Genomic DNA, 14558 nt, shown 5'->3' on the forward strand with positions numbered 1-14558 from the left:
TTGCGCGAGATATTTCTGAACTAAGCCCCGGAGAAACGAGAAAGAAAGCTTCCACGACGTTAATTTGTCGACCGAACGACTCGAACCATATGTTTCTATTCCCGCGTCGCCAACTATTTCGCGATTCGCCGTCTCTTTTCTCCGATTCATCAATCACGTCCAACGCGGTTCGAAAGAGGGAAAGATTGCCCGCCGGCTGGTAGGAAATCTTCGAAAGACTGGTACGGTTAAAAGCACCGAAATAGGATGTTCCATTTAGGATAGTGACCACAGAGAAGGAAGGCAATGCGCGCGTATCATACGTAGACCGCACATAACCACGCGCAGACGTACATCTTTCTCATGACCGTTAACGAGTGTTTGTGCAAGGTACACAGAAACGGGAGTCGGTGTGTGTGTGCGCGCGCGATGGTTACAGCGATATATCATCGCACGTCCAGAGTCATAACGTGACGCGCAACACGCGGGCGCATCAGTCATTTAGCCGCAAATGGAATCTGCTTCCTTCCTCTTGCAGCGTTTCCGCGCCTTGTACGCGGTATTTTGTACGTCCACCAACATTGTACGCGTGTATGAGTGCGGTTATTCGTCCACCGGACAAGAGAAAGGGAGAGAAAGGAAGGGAGAGAGAGCCCGGCGTAACGAGCTGCCACCCAACCAGAAATACCCCTTCCAAATTCGTAAAACCGCCCTCGACGCACCAGCCACGATGTTAATTGATGGCTGTAAGGGAGGAATATCAATAACGATCAAGCCCGTTTATGAACCTATAAATGTTGTTTCGCGACCCGGGTTCATTAGTATTAATCGAGACTAGCTAATACCAAAACCGTCTATCCAACGATGATTTATGTCAAAAGAGACTTCGAGGAAATCTCGATTTAAGGCACAACTTCTCTGTACAACGGACCAATTTCCTCGTTCAATGCAGAATCTTCTAACACGTGATAATTCGCTTTCTACGATCGAGGGGAAAAACAGAGCTGATTCACCGAGTCGGTTATATTATATCTTTGGAACGTTAGAACGGATAAGCTTTGCAAACACTGTGAAATTCATGTCTCGAGTGTTTCGTGTCACGTTCTAAAGGATTATGAATGAACCGATTGGATGAACAAGTCACAACCACAAAGAAAGCGGCAGAACAAAAGCGAGCTAAAGGAATCCTGTGAGGTGAAATGCAAGTTCTTCCGAACCTTGAGCGAATGAGAAATTGTTGGCGCGTTAAAATTCGCACGGCCAAACACGTGCGATAGAATCGAATCCTTCGAGGTGGAAAATTTCACGAAAGGACGACGTGGGAAGCATACGTGGCCCACAAAATTTTCTGGAGACGCCAGCGAGAAGGCAGCTATTGCATCGCTTGCCTCTCTCACCTAGGCGCCGAGCTACTTCCACTTTGAGTCAACGGTGTTTCATCCTTTCACGCCCATCTAACCCTTTTTCGACTATGCGTTTTCTCCTTCGCTTAATAGACTTTAACGAGTCGCGGAACGTGGCGAGAAGGAGGGAAGAACCGATAGGGGGCGCCGTGGTTAAATTAGAAAACTCTCGGGAGGCCAATACCGGGGGAATATTTAAATTAGGTGAACGCCCCCGCACAAGGGCCTATCCTTAATGAGGTGGATGAACGATCGAGAGTTTTCGGTGGTTTCGCATTCCCTGCTCTTTTGGTTTTGCTTCTTTTCTCGACTGTCAGCGCAAAATCGACCGTGAATTTATCCTAAAATCAATTTACATAGGAAGATCGATTAGAGTTCGTTCGAAACAATTTACACGCCATTTATAATTACACTTTCGTTTAATACCCGGTGATAATAAACGAAAGAATCGATCAGCTCTGATTAACGCGTTCGAGAGAGACTAAAGGATCTCATTCGCGGGACGAAAATTGCGAATTAGACTCCCCTGATACAGTTTTGTTAGGAAAGTGTTATTAGTGTATTAACATGCCACGTTAATGATGCCGTGGGTATATACCACTTTCTATGGTCATGTAAACGTAATAACGTACATCAGCCTACAGTACCCTTGATGATTAATATTGCGCGCTGTCCAACGATAATACTGTTACACTAACGTTACAGTAATTATTCCTACAGCCCAACGGATTATTTTCTATCGAATGAATAACTAGACATGCTGCATTATTAAATTGTCGTAATTCGGCTGGCTTCATATAGTAGTAAAATCCGCGATAGAGCGCTCGAATATTGATATCGTCGATCCCGTTCTTAACGTACAATTTCCGTGAAATATGCATCAAAGTGACGCGGTAAATGACAACGTAAATGGGAAATATCGACTGTTCCACGAACTACGATTTCGACGTTCTTGTATTTTTTATCGAATCTCGTCGAAACGATTGATGATATTTACATTCACGATCAGGAAAGAAGAAAGAGAGTACAGCAACGATATTAAGCACAAAAAACGAATGTTCGCGGCGACGTCGCGCGGGATGGCAGGGGAAGGGGGGGGGGGGGGGGGGAAAGAAATTAAAGGATCCAATTTAAAGCATCAAACCCGTGTTCAAGAACTCACCGAAGAATCCGGCTCTCAATTAATAAGATTAACTTTCGCGACTGCAGTAGCCGCGTTTTGAGACCGTTTCCCTTGGCCTGGTTCGTTATACGTCTAACAGATATTGGATAACCAGGAATAAGGTACGTACACAGATAACACCGAAGCTCCCTTTGCGTTCGAACAAGGTGAGCCAGAGGTAAAGAAGAAAAGCGAAGAGAAACGAAGAGAAGAAAACTAGAATGAAAGGCAGAACGAGAATGAGAACGATCTGAGGATCAAGGAGGTTCCAGGAGCTGGGGAAGCATCTTACGCGATCAGACTTCATAAGCAAGCGGAGCCCCTTCAGTCTTGGAAGGCAAACAACCTTGCACTTCCCCTCACCTCTTCTCGTCCACTTTCCTTTCCTCTACTCGCTTCTCCTCTTTTAACCTCTGGTTTCTCGTGCTTCCACCGTTCGCCCTCGGGACCCACGAATCCTTCGTCCTTAAATCCTCGAGCACAGATGCCGGGGATGTACCGGCGTGCACCCTACGTCGAATCCTCCCCGGTATTTTATATTCACCTCAAATCATGCATATTTAATCGCAGAAACGGCTCGATCTACTTTCCCTAAGAGTTAATCGTACCGCCATGAACCACTGTAAATATCCTTCCTACGAATCTTCGATGCGTCTGCTTTGTTTCTTGGATTTCTCGATTTTCCTTAACATCGTTTTATTTCCGCTATCCCCGGGTTTAAGGAAGATAAAAATACTTTCGACTCTATTTTCTCACATAAATCTTCGTATTTCATGAATCTGTAAAATTATCCAAAGAACACTATGCCAACCATTTTCTTCTCGGAATTTCCATGTCTGATCGTCCGCGCATAATCGTCTCAATTACATGCACTAAATTTGTCCCTGGAACACTTGTTCGGTAGGTGGCATCAACTTTTTTGCCATCTCCTCGGTAATTTGACAGCGAGCTAAGAAACTTATGGTAACTAAGCGTTATGGAAAACAAGCTTGGTTCACGGTCGCACCGAGTACATAATCAACGTCGACGACCGTTCGTACGTAACGCTTTTATCGTCGGTATAGCGTGACCAATGCAAAATTGGAAGGAAAATAGGCCAGCCGGATGGAACGTGTCGAACTGTCATCGAGAGGACGTCTCGCGCGAACGAATCTGAGCTGGCTAGTCTATTTCTGACTGCGCCTATAGACTGTGTTAAACGCGATATCACATTGAAAGACCGGCCGATTCAGTTCGTTGGTGACGAGCAGAAGTTAGAATTTCATACGTTTGCTTTATAATTCGGCACGAAATAATTTTAGAACCTTCTGGAATGAAAATATCAATTGATTTAAATTTATTAGTACGTAACCGAGAAAATATAGTTAGTAATCAATGGACGAGTAAAAAGCAAACTGAATGAATATCTACGTAAAGTCTGGAATTTGCTAGTCTCTGATAAAAATAGTAATCAAGACGTACTTGTTTCGGTAAGACAGCAGGACGAAATGTCATCGAACCAAAGTTTCGCCGTGAAAGCTCGCATAATATGAATGCAATGCAACTGTTCGGATGCCAAGTTCGTTCGGTTAATTTGCGACTAGTAAATACGTAACTATCGACTTTCGGTTCGATGCCAACGATATGTAAATAAGGATGCATGTACATGCGTATCTACGTGTGTTTGCGTATCTACGTGTGTTAGTATATCAATGAAAAAGTCGGTATGAATTTTTAGCGAGACCGGTCGACCACGCGTACTTCAATTTCCATTTGCCTTTTCTGCCTCATTTTCTTTAATCCTGTTCCACTATAAATGCGCACCTGGCCACCATTCACGATCAATCATCCGCGCGAATTATCGAAAGAAATTAGCAGATGTTTCGTCGGGCATTTGCATATGCAAACGGCGAAGAAAACGATACGGTTTCCATTACAGTCACCAGAGCAAATCCTATCGACGTTCTCACGGTCGGATTTGACTTTACTCAACTTACTTATAGAACGCTCGTTCTCCCCCTCATCCCCGCTCCCCCTCATCTGTTCGAGTCACTTAAGTTCTCTCAAAGTAGCTGTACGTCGCGGATATCAAAGAAAGTCTTGTTTTAATGAAACCTAATTATACACGGAAGTCGCGGGACACGTTCGACCCAAGTTTGCATAAACGGACGGATTTGGGACACCTGACGAATAATTCCTAAAGTTCGCGGGATCGCAGCACGATACCGCACTGCTGGATTGATAATTAGTTTTAATTTTCTCTCTTTCTTTAGGAACAGGATTATTTTCTGCTCGTGCAATGAATAACGAATGATGCGACTTATTTTCACATTGGCGTCTAATGGCTTAAGAATCTAATGGAAATAACTTCCAAAACGATGTCATCGGAAAACAGTCTTTTTCACATTCTGCAAGCCCTGGTAAAGATGGTAAGATAGAAGATGCAAAGGAAGAATTAGAAGCGTATGATCGGGGAAAAAGGTGTAAACGCAAGTGGAACAACAAATGGTTGCATGAACCTTTATCAGCCTCTGGAGACGCGTGGTTGTTGGTTTGGGTGGAAAACTACACCGGATATAAGCAATGGATAAGAAAGTTCCGCGGCTCTATGAAAAATGCAACGCTCGAGTTATCGTCGAGGTGAATTTTTCATCGGCGCGAGTCGAGCTGCTGCTGCTGCTGCTGCTGCTGCCGAGTGTTGCGCCGCGTCCCTTCAACGCCGTCTTCCGTTTTAACCCGCTTTTTTTTTCAACCTTGCCCTCGCCCCTTCTTTTTTCTTACTTGTTTCTAACCTAGCCACCTTCTTTCGTGACATAAGCATGGCAAGCGTTCGAGAGAGGAAAGTTTCGAAGTGACCTGCGACGTAGCAAACCCGTGCCGGGAACTTGCTTCTGACATCCCGGAGAAATGCAGCCGAGCGATTTCTCTCCCATATCTATGCACTACGAGAACCTACTTTCCAAACTGCAATACACTGCGAAGAAATTCTTCGGGGAACCATTGTACCGAGAACACGCGATGTCGGTGCATCCGGTGGCAGGAAACCGAGAAAACGTTACCAAACTGCCGATGAAACGAGCGACACGCTTGACTTTTGCCATTTCAACTCTAAACCGAGCATCCGCTTGCAGCTAGCTTCATCAGAGGTATCATTCGATATTGCGATGCATGCAAACTGTTGAGATATTTATTCCAAAGGAACGTGGCCTGAACGCCGTCAATTCTGATAATTCGGTGACACCTTGAAATGTATATTTATTCCGATTTTCATTTAACCTAGTTTCTTCTATAAATTCCACTTCAAGTGACATTTACATTTCAGTGCCATTCAAGCAGTATAAATACCTAAATGATCGATATGATAATAGCGTAGAACTTTCTCTAACTTCGATGAAATCGTGAACTCTGAAAAATCAGCGGTTACCGATGATTCCTCTCCAACGCAACAAATAATACTTTATTCACAATAATGCAGCGTAATACCTAGTTAAAGTTTTTAGATATCGATATTTTTAAACCACAAACAAAAGTAGCAGATTTTTGTTACCAAGTATCATATTTAAGTTAATTCGATTCATTTTATGGGAGACGGAATTTCCTTGCGAAAGAGAAACTTTTTAACAACCATCTTGAACAAAATGTTCCCTACCACATCCTCGTTCGTGATGCGCAAGTATGACTTGACTTACTACGTATTCGAATACCTCCTTAGAAGGGGACATTATTGCGTAAGATAATTAAACGAAGTCACTGGAATGGATAAATTAAATCGTCTACTATTTCTCGGCCCTGTAATTAGTCGTCTACCCAAAGCGCACTGTCAAAGAACACTTCCTACGCTACGTTATCAGGAGACAAGCTGTTAATTAAGTGAACCATTTCGTCTGCCGCTTCAGGTAACAGCTTTCTGGATAACTGGTACACTTTTGTACAAGTGTAAATGTTCGTTGAAGCAGCCATCGCGAGAAGATTAGAAAATTCCAATGAGCGCAGTTGCGAATGGCCTACTAAATGGAAGTGAGTAATTATGTATAAAAGGGAAAAATACGTTCCGAAACGATCGCGAAAGAACAGCCTTGCTTAATTCGAAAACTTTCAGAAACGAAACTGTTAATGAGAATTCTTGTTTCTTCCCGGGGAAATTTCGAAACTAAACCTATTTCAACTACGACCGGCCAAATGCGAGTCTCCATACGTGGCGGAGGTCACGATATAGATTCAGGGACCTCGATGTGGATCGAAGCTGAAGAACACTGTTCGTAAGGCTGAATACAAAAAAGAAAAAGAAAAAAAAGGGGAGAGAGACAGAATGGAGGGAGATGGAAGAAAAGAGCAAGAGAGGCTTGTCGCGACCATTGCAGATTGGAAGTATGAGGTGAGGTCGCGGAAGCAGAGATAGGGGAAAGGTTCGAGAGAGGCAGATAGGAGAAATTCTACGGGGCGTAGACGGGATAAGTTATCGTTGTGTCTCAGGATGCACACCGACATTATTTCGTATCTTGCAGGACACTTCGAGCAATGAGGACGTCCTGCAGCGCACGCTGCCGGAATCCATAACGAGGTCTTATCTATCTTAGTCCGGCTTCCTTTTTCCCTTTTATTCTCCTTCTCGCTTCCTTCCATTGCAGCTATTTCCTCTCCTATACTCCTCCGTGCCGAGACGCTTTTGACTAGATCCAACTTATACGCGTGTTTCTCTTTAAATTAGAACTGGCTCCCATATCCCCTACCATTCCGTTTTCTACTATAATTTTTGTCTTGAAATTGACGTCGAAATTTCAAATCTGCAGGAAGAATGAAACATTCGCTAGACAACGTGTACCACGAAAATCCAACTGAAACTTCCATCGATTAACGCATCGCGCACGGTCAAGTTAGCAATCGGAGCACAGAGTAATTGCAGGATTCAGATGCAATCAACACGCGTGATTTACTCCTAATATTTCATCCAGCTCTAGATTTACGAAGCGGCGAAGTCTCGTTGGTGAATACGTTTTTCAAGACAAACAAGCATCGATTACATCGCCAACATTGCGAACGTATTTTTCTACGAAATAACAGATGCGGTTCCGACGATATTTTTGCCGTTATGATCCAAAATAGGAAAAGTTGATAACGTGTGTGCGAGAACTCAATACGAGGAATGGAAGATTCGCGATGAAAACGAAAAACAAAAAACTATACCGAGTGATACAAGCATCGCAATGTTTCGATAGTCTTCCATTTCCGGCAGCTTTTAAAATAGTAGTGTACGGGCTTGGACGCAGCGACGACCGCATGTTCGTACTTTACGCGCCGCGGACCGCTAATAACAAACCTCGCGAGGTGATTACACGGCGTGATTTCGCGCAGATTGGACGAGTGATTAATTCTTGCGGACAATCCGCGCTACCACCCCCCTCGACAGCCAAACTGTCGCGTCGACCAGAGCAGCCCTCCCGTTTTCCTCTGTTCGTCGCCGCCCTCTGTGGATTTGTCGCTCGTACCAACCACGGCAAGGATATTTTAATTCCGAAGCGGCGGCGGAGCGGTTTGGAACGGTTATTAATTCGTGTGTCGAGGGTCCGAGCGCCGGCCGAGCCGGAGATTCCAATGACCAACAACGGGTGCGACGGAGACCGATCGTCGACGATGCTCGTAAAAACAACCCCATTGTTATCGCCGTCCCGTAGCTCGTTTCGCAGTGGGCGGCACTCGAATTGGCGCACGGGGAGAAAACAAAAAGAAACGAGAAGCGAAGTTTCACGTACGCGTCGTAGCATGCGAGCTGTTCCTCGTTGTTCCTCTCCGCTTCTCTCCGCTCCTCTCCGCTCCTCTCCGCTCCTCTCCACTCCTCTCCACTCTATTCCACCTGCTCTTCCAGATATACACACGTATGCAAAAGGCACGTGTGCCGATCATGCCCTCCCGTTATCGCGAAACGGCCACCGCCGCGCGATTCCACCAGTTTCAGAAACTTCTATGGGAACGAAACTGGATTGATTTTTCACCGTCGTTTTTCGCGGTGAAGCTACATTTTTCGGCCAAAACGACACGAAAACACGGAAACGATTTTATCCCCGGTATAAGACGGACGTGTCGTTGTTGCTTTCAATCATTTGAAAACCTTTGCGCCTTCCAACCGCGTTCCAAATTTTTCCATTTCCAATCATCACGGGAATCGCTTAACGAGCCAAAATTCATGCGAAAATTCCTACTCGACCGTCGCGCGGTAAAACATACTTGAACTTTACGCGCAACATTGCGCATCGCGTTTGGAAATATCGTCGATTGTTATTTTCTCCGTGGCGGGGTGGAGATTCAATCGGGACAGTGGTCAGGTCATTCGCGAGAGAATATAAATTTCGAAGGGTTGAGCGCTCTTTTTGGTGCTCTCGTGTGTTCTTTTATATTCAACGCGTAACAGTTGCACGTAATGCTTGCATGTTACGCTTGGATGGATGTAGGTGCGAGTACGTCGAAACGAATGGCGGCATGCGGTATGCGGGATCTCGCGGAGGAGCGCGATTCTTTTGGATTGATTAATACCCGGCCACCCTTCGAAACTGTTTTGCGACCCTTTTTCTCTCTCGGCAGGGCAACTCGTTTCGCGACGACAGACTCATCTCCGATTTTATGCCTCGTTTGAGGGCGCACCGGCTAACCCCTGCCTCTCCTTTGCTTCGCTCCCTTCAGGACACGCCAGGACGGACCCTCGTTGCAACGCCGCCGTCCGCCATGAAAATCACAGGCCACGAGACTCGCGGGGAATGCTCTATTTGGTATTTAAATAAGCGTACGTGTACGCTCGCCTTGTCCCGTAACCGTATGGGACAAGTTCACTGAGCTTCTTTTCGGGAAAACCGGTTGGGGGACCCTGTCCCTTCGATATTTATCACGAGGGAAAGGGCCCGGTCAATTATACCATGGCTGGTAAATATGCTAATCCGAATGACGCCAACCATGTATCCAAAGATAAAAACAATCGTAAAAGCCATAAACGCCGACACGTGCGTTTCTCTACTTCGATTGATAGATAACGCGTTATCGATAGATAACCTGTGCGTTTTATATCAGTGTTTTATTTTAAGTTATTTTAGGAACATGCTGACAGATAAATACATTGGCGCACAAAAGTGTTTGGAGACCCATCTTAAAAAGCTTTCATGTTCACATTATATGAGTCATATAAAACATTTTGAAATTTCATTAGCACTATAATGGGACACAACTGTCATGATGAAATGGTGTAAGTCATATTCTGTTTCCATACAATAGCGTTTTATATCTATTATCATAAAAAAAACATTATATTTTTTCTAATAACATTTAGCATTTCTAATAACATGTTTTCTAAACGTTGTGCGTAATAAAGTTGCTACTTAATTAATTATTATGAAACTAAAGGGATGACACCTGTGAAAGTTGTAACACGTAACGACTACATTCAAATTTCTGAAAATCTTGACTTACACCATTATAATTTTTAAAACCATGTACAAAACAAAGAGTGACTTGTAAAATTCTAGCGAAACGAAAAATTGTGCTGACTTTATAGTTTTCTTTCAGGATAATTCAAGTGCACAGCAAAATGAGGAAAAGCTATAGAACCTACTCGAGGAAACTTTCGTTACAACGCTATCGTGTAAGGATATAATTTTCGTGTCCGGTGAATGCATGCTTCGAAAAGCGGGACAAATTCTTCGCCAGCAAAGAACACGAGCAGCTTACTTTTCGTCTTTGGCTCGAAATAAGTTTCCGTTCTTGTTACTAAGACCGCGGAAGCAATAAGAACAGCGAAGCGAAGCGCGAGAAGTTTACCTGCGTTGCTTGTTAAAAACGTACCGATGAACAGATTATAAGAGGTCATGGAAGCCGATCGATTTCTTGTGTGCGTAGTGTTGGAAAAGAATAGGTGAACGTTCCATGAGAACGCAGAGAAAAAAAAAAAAAGAATATCGGAATGAAAGAACGGTTGGTCGATCTGTTCGAGAACAGGAGGAGAAACGATATCGTGCGAGTGGTTAATTCAGCGATTTCACCGATAACGGAAACCCTTGAAAATAAAGTTGCTAGCTTTTCTGGGGAGACACGACCAAGTCAATATTGTCTTACCGTGCTAAGCGCGCTAAAGTACACCGTGAGAGCTGTGCCGTGCAGGAAACTTTATATATCTCAGTGCGTAGTTGCGAACAAACTTGACAGAATCCAACAATAAGGCAAAGTTCCGTCTCTTCGTTGTCTCCTTCTTCAGCCTTGACTAAAAATAAATACACCGTAACCTCATCGGCTGCGTCCCCGACGAAAAGAGACCCTGTGTCGTCCGATCAACTGCAGCCACGCATCATTTTCAACGACAAGAAAAAAATAGCCACGACACCCAAATCCCTAAATCCATTGCTTGAAATATGTCTTGCTCTGAAACGAAGACGATTACGAAACGTTTCTCTGATTCGTTGTGAGCAACGTGATGTAATCGGTACACTCGTAGAAAGTATTTTGGTATCTCGTAGGAACTGAGGGACTATTGTCAAACTATTTTCACTATAATCTTTGGAAAAAAGACACGTATGTTGAGAAAACACGGCGTTAAACATACCGTTCTCTTTTAGCCCGCTTTCGCGATAAGAGCATTATTTTCTGAAGATTCATGCAGTGCACGGAATAAAATATTTTTCTGTATAAAAGAGGATTTTTCATGAAGATTTCATTATTAATGAAAATTTATGATATTTTCAACAATAGGTACTTTATTGTACGGTAAAAGATATTAATATAGCTTTACTCCATAATATATTCTTTGGAATATCGAAATGCTCATATGTAGATGGTAACGTATGTTTCAAATTTCAACATTGTTATAAAAAATACTATCGTATTCGGAATTTTTGTCTGGACTAATCTCACATAAGATTAAACCGATCGTGTCTAGCCACTAAAAATCTTTAATTGTTAAAGTAAGGAATCTTTGCGACAATGATACTAGTCGCCTAACGACTCGAACGTTATTCCAAGATTGTAAATATCGCGTTAATCGAGTGAGCTTAAATTCGAACGTAATCCAGAAGAGTTCGCGCATTTTATAGTAATGTTGCTACGGTCGAGAGTTTGTCGCGTTCTCCTCGAAGGCAATAGAATCTGGCGGGACTTTTCAGAAGTATGTAACTTTCAGTGACTCGACTATGGCCAGGAATAAAGTCTCAAGTATCCGGTACTCGACTATAGCCGTAGAACCCCGCTGCGATAAAATCTAATGAGACGTCGGAGAACTCGAGGATCCCACGAAGAACGAAATTACAGATTCTCTACCCTATATTTTGTCCGCCTAACGTTCGACGTCCAATCTTTTATTAACGCCCTGCCCGAAATCGATTTTTCAATTCCACCTAGACTCTAAGCGCGGCTCTCATGTGACGCAATCGCCTCTCTTTCGAGAAATGTTAATCTACGATAGTGGGTATCTCGATCAATGCGCCGTTTAACTCACTCTCAGATCCGCGGAGACCGTTCGAGGTCCCCTTGAAAGACGTTCAGTCAAAGCAGACTGATTGCATTTGTTTCTCAGACGCAATCCTCCCATCTTAAAAATTGCATTCAAGATGGAATACGTGGAACATAGCCTGCTAGTTTATTCTATATAATATATATAAATCCTAAAATATTCTACACTCATGCTACAACCGAGCCGATTTTGCCGAGCAAAATAAGTCAATTGCATCTTTTTCATTCGTCTTCCGGATATAATAATCTCTTTACTTGTAAATTGAAGTAATGAACGATGTTTTTTTTTTTTTTCATTAGTGAATCATTTCTATTAGAAATAGATAATATTCGTCCATGCCAGAACTAAAATTAAATCAGTCTTACTAAAATTGATTTGCCTTTATTAAATTCTAATCCTATAATTGTAAAAGTTTATGGTTTAATAGATTAATATCACAGCATTCTTATTTAATGTTACGGGAGAAAAGGACGCGTCTTTTGCGAGACGATAAGGGAGAACAGAAGAGAATAGAGAATGCGCCCGCATGATATATCGCTTTCCTTTGTCGAATGTTCTCCGTGCACGGCTGGCCGGCGTATCGTTCACATTAGCCTCTTTACGATCGATTAATTCCTCGGCTGCGGAACAAAACATCTCGCCGTGTGAACGATCTACAAAGTCGCCGGCGGCGCTCTGTCACGGGCTTTGTCGACGCGTTTAGACGGCAAAGTGCGCGATAAAAATACCTCCATAAAAACTACGATATCTCGCCCAACAATTACCACTGGCGGTCGATCTCTTCGACTGTGGCTCTGATTCGTAAGTAAGCCTAACCTAACGTAACTTCGTAATACCGACCCTAATCAAATGGAATTTACACGCGCGAATACGGTCAATCGTTCGGTGAATCGAGCTTAAAACAATTCAAGCCGTAAGTAGAGTGAATTAGCTCGAACGAGACGACACCTCTCGTACGAGTAGCGAAGATGTCAATGGTCGTGTTCCTAGTTTACACGAGCGCCGTGCGAATTATCGGGAGCTGGAGAGGCTGCGATTCTCGAATTAACGAGCCTGGCTCGCGTACTAATGAAAACGTACAGTTAAATTAGCAGCATCGACCATTTGGTCGTACGCCAACCGGGTAATTTACAAGTACAATAATTTCGGTGCAAAGTTCAAGCCGGGATTAGTGGAGAAAGCCCGCGATGGCTTTAACGAGTCGTGTTTACCAAAACAAGAAAACAACGGAGAAAGTGTTTACTTACTTTTCGAGGATCGGCACGCGCGATATCGACGAACATCCGCGAGCAAGATAACCTTGTTGATGATTCCAGGGAGTAGAAATGAATCTGGTATAGAAGGCCCAGGGTAGAATAGCCAAACAAGGTAAACGGCGACAAAAAGCACCAAAATAAACAAACGTTGATCGTCACGTGGCACACAGAGATACGCACAATGGGAATCCAGTGACCGATTCTCTTCCACGAATAAACAAAACACTGTGAGCGTACGGCGGCCGATCAACAACGTTCCTTTCGCTCTCGTTTGCCTTTTACCTCCGTTTACCCCGCGCACTGCCGAACACGAATCACTTTTTGACGTGTTTTCTTATTCCTTGTTGACGACTGGAAACCGTAGTCCAAACAAGCCAGATCGTTGCTGATATTTTGGCGGGTTTCCTCGACCTGTCGCTAGAGTATCGCTTCGACTCTCGATCTCGCGCCGCTCCGTTTTGTCGTCGACTGCTCGCATCGATCGTATCGATCACGTTACGCGGCACGCGACCGTCAAAAGTGGCGCAACACGACCGCACACAGCTCTTCGCAAATTCTTTCGTCCCAGTGGTGTAGTATGGGGAAAAGCGATAGGACGACAAACAACAACGACGACGACGACGACAACGACGATTGAGAAAGGACACGAGTTAAACGCTTATTCGATGGGAAAAATCGTCGCGGCGAGTGGTCGTGCACGAGTGTAGCGAGCGTCGAGAAGAGGTCGAGAGAGAGGAACGACCGACGCGGCGACGGTCGCGTGTTATCGATTCGTGGCCGTGGAAAGCCGGCGAGGCAGTCGAGATAGAGAGAGAGAAAGAGCGAGAGAGAGCTTTTTCTTCGCGTTCTCTCCCTCTTCTCCCCGCTCTTCTGAATCCTCACTCTCTCTCTCTCCCTCCTTCCCTCTCACCCTTCTTTGCGAACCTCGTGCGACGCGGTCACCGTACCAGTCCCACAGTCCGAGAGTAGCCAGTATATAACACCACTCTCCCTCTCTCTCTCTCTCTCTCTCTCTCCCTCCCTTTCTCTCTATCTCCCTCTCTTGTATCCGTAAATCGTACGATCGAGTATTGCCTCCAACCGATGATCCTGTCCTGTGTGTTATTTACGACAGATCGAGACTAGCTCTGTGTGTTACGCTATCAACGGCGACAACGTGCGTACCGATATGACGCGTACGTACTACGGAAGACAGGACGCGTCTCCCTCGAACGTCCGGGTCGGACTGAGCGTGGCAGGGCGAACTGGAGACCCATGGAGTCGTTCGAGGTACCGACTACCCCCACCCGGAGGAGCCA

General features: G+C 44.4%; 1 protein-coding gene across 2 annotated transcripts in view; it reads right to left on the reverse strand.

The window, feature by feature from the left end:
- LOC117242304 overlaps window positions 1-14261 on the reverse strand; it is a 252371-nt gene extending 238110 nt beyond the window's left edge. For both annotated transcript variants that reach the window (XM_033508846.1, XM_033508845.1), the window contains exon 1: window positions 13252-14261. The gene's annotated coding sequence lies outside the window, so the exon portion shown is untranslated. The remainder of the gene's footprint in view (window positions 1-13251) is intronic.
- Window positions 14262-14558: the final 297 nt, after the last annotated feature.

The sequence above is a fragment of the Bombus vosnesenskii genome, unplaced genomic scaffold (assembly GCF_011952255.1).
Source record: "Bombus vosnesenskii isolate JDL3184/JDL3185 unplaced genomic scaffold, Bvos_JDL3184-5_v1.1 scf7180000016273, whole genome shotgun sequence".
Classification (NCBI taxonomy): domain Eukaryota; kingdom Metazoa; phylum Arthropoda; class Insecta; order Hymenoptera; family Apidae; genus Bombus; species Bombus vosnesenskii.